Genomic DNA, 3,525 nt, shown 5'->3' on the forward strand with positions numbered 1-3,525 from the left:
CTTGTCCAACAAGTAATTACCAAATATAAAAGCCCAATTGCAACCATATAACCCATTACATCACTAGTGAATTCCATAGATTCAACCCGGTCGCATACACGTGACGGGCCGATATAATATAGAAATTACCAACAACGCATCCAATGATGACGGTTGTGGTGGTTATACAGTCAGGGGCGGACCCACATAGTTCTCATCGGGGTCCCGGGACACCAATGTTTTTTAAAAATTACTTAGAGACGATATATTAAATTTTGTAAGGACCCCATAAAAATTAATACTTGGAACCCATACTATTAAGCCCAAATCTAAGTTGTAGTATTATACTACCGAATGGCAATGGATCGGATTTGGACCGGGTTTAGGTAATACAAAACCCATACCTGATGATGAAAATTTTTAGTTAAGTACCCAATGATATGGGAAAAAAAACAAAAACCTAACTAACTAATAGACAAAAACAGAGAAATCATAATATGGAGATATGCACACATACCCCACATCATAACCAGTTTGGCCTTAAGCATTCATTTCTTTATTTTTCTCTGTATTTTTTTCTCAAAACCAAAAGTTTAATTTTAATAACTTTTTTTTTGACAAAATAAAGCTCAGAAACACACTCAATTAGTTTAATCATCTCAACTAAAGTCATACTTCACCATTTTCTTATATGAAGCAAATATCATATAAAGTGTGTGGTTATGGAATTCCAAATCAGTGTTGCAGAAAAAAAAAAGAAATTGAAGCATCAACTGATTATGAGCTAGAGTTTATTCATAGTGCTTATAATTGCCATTGTTATGTATTAAAATTTGAGTTAGTGGCGCGGTTATGTTGATATGTAATGGGTTTTATGTATGATGTAATGGTTTTCCAACCAATTTTAACCATTTTGGTATAAAGGTTTGCAATCGAATTTTCAATGTCGTTGTCATTGTAGATTTTTTATATTTAAAGTTTATATTTGACATAAAATTTCCAATCAAATTAAAATACAACATACTGAAAAAAGTTGATAGACAACATTATTAAAATACAACATACATCATCCTAAGTCTTCATAATCAGTTTGACTTTGTGTTTGCAGATCTGTAAACATTTTTACGCGCAAACGATACAAGTCTTCCCAACCTCTTACCATTTCATGTCTGTAATGTTTCCAATAAGGATTAATTGTCGGCATCCGGTATATCCCTTCAAACTTAACTACCACAAAATGACAATTGTCGACATTTTGAATGGCAATGGCAGCATGATTGATGTGTGAAAAACGTATATAATATTAAAAACCAAGTTTTACCGAATTCACCTAAAAAACACACAATCGGCAAGTGTACTGGTCGCAATGTAGCTAGCAAGTAAGAACGGATATCGAACCTAGGACACTATGGGTAAACTCTAATTATTAAACCTAAAAGATTACTAACCTAGACTTTCTTTTGATTTTTTAGAATTTTTTTATATTAATTAAACTAATAAAACTTAACTAATTAAAATTTAAACTAAAAATAAAACTTTATAAAAATTGGGTTTTACTAATATGCGAGAAACGACTACCTAGGTAATGGAATCCTACTAGTTAAACTTAATAGTTAACGAAATTGACTTGGTTGAGAAACAATATCTTAATAATATGAAACTAGAGACCACTAAAAATGCGCTAGATCGCCTCCTGGCCTCACCGACGACACCCTAGAACTCTAATGACATGTGAAGCTCTATTGTTAAAGGTTGGATCACCTCCCGGTCTCACCTTACCTAATAATACTATGGTACCCCAAAACCCAAATCACCTCCCGGTCTCTTCGGATACAATATATATTAATATAAAGGGGGTATTAATAATTAACTTGAACATAATTTGTATCACAATAATCTAAGGGACCTAGGATAACTCACTCCCGTGCAATTATTACCCAAACCCGTAAAAGGCAAAGATGACACAATACTAAATTACCTCCCGACCTCTCTAGTAAAAGAACAATAAAATCTAAACCACTTCCAATACTTATTCCTACGATTTTTTCGACCATAAACCGCGAACAAGTTGAAAACACAAAGTAGACAACCTAATCAAGCGTCTAACAATCTCCAAAAAACTATTAAAGACAAGTGGAATAAATATTAAAACAATAAACTAGATTCTATTACGCAACAATATCATGACCAAACCAATTAAAAACTTTTACCGTAATATCAAATCAACCAACAATCAATAAATAGTTCGTCAAACAATTAACATAACATAGTGCTCAACCAAAACCTAGGTAGTTTCAAGTATTTAGCTACTCATAATAAAGTATGAAACAAAAATTAATTATACCGACGTGCCTGTGTACCGGTTCCGACCCACTTCTCTTGTCTTTTCTTTCTTTTGTTTTGCGATGTCCACCACCACAATGATTTCCCCCTAAAACAATGCTTTTGTGGCTTCGAGAGCACAGTCGTGGTTTTCGCAAGACCATATTCTTCGGGGCTGTGATATTTATGGGTTGGACTCTGATTATGGGTGTGCGATGGATCGTTTACGTACTTCACTTCCAGATTTTGATCTTAGCGGGTTCTCTAATAAGAACACCGCCCCCCCTAAAGCCCAACATGTTGTGGCGAGTGCCTTATTTAGTGGAATCGTTAAGAGTTTAGAAGTGAAGTTTGATCTATCCCCTCGCCAAAAGGCGGTGTTTGAATGCCTTCGGGCTCCTCGGGCTCAGGATTTTCTGACGGCCATCCCCATTGAAGGATTATGCCAACGTATGTCGGGTTTGGAGTATCGGGCTATCCTAAAGTACCGGTTAATGATCTCTATGTTCCCGATTGATGAACCTTGCCCAATTTGTCGCAAGGTCTGTTTGGATTATTTCGACCATAAACCGCGAACAAGTTGAAAAAACAAAGTAGACAACCTAATCAAGCGTTTAAAGCCCAACATGTTGTGGCGAGTGCCTTATTTAGTGGAATCGTCAAGAGTTTAGAAGTGAAGTTTGATCTATCCCCTCGCCAAAAGGCGGTGTTTGAATGCCTTCGGGCTCCTCGGGCTCAGGATTTTCTGACGGCCATCCCCATTGAAGGATTATGCCAACGTATGTCGGGTTTGGAGTATCGGGCTATCCTTAAGTATCGGTTAATGATCCCTATGTTCCCGATTGATGAACCTTGCCCAATTTGTCGCAAGGTCTGTTTGGATTCTTTTGGTGACCATGCGGTGCATTGCAAAGAATTGTCTGGCTTTAAATACATACCTGATTTGGTTAGGGATGTTCTGTGTGATGTTCTTAAACGGGCAGGGATTTCTGCTAAAAAGGAGGCCCCAGTTAACTTTCTCACGGATTCTCTTGAAGGGAGGTCTACTTTACGAACAGCTGACATTCTTGTGTTCGGGTGGGCAGGGGGAAAACACGCCTGTGTGGATCTTACAGGAGTGTCTCCTCTTGTTGGGCTCAGGGACCGTGGGTTTGTTGTGGGTCAGACTACGTTGAAGGTTGAATCAGGCAAAGTTGCTAAACACGAGAAAGCTTGTTTAGATAA

This window comes from Bidens hawaiensis, unplaced genomic scaffold (assembly GCF_021521415.1).
Source record: "Bidens hawaiensis isolate Kalapana, Puna unplaced genomic scaffold, B.hawaiensis_p1.1 tig00021821_1, whole genome shotgun sequence".
Classification (NCBI taxonomy): Eukaryota; Viridiplantae; Streptophyta; class Magnoliopsida; order Asterales; family Asteraceae; genus Bidens; species Bidens hawaiensis.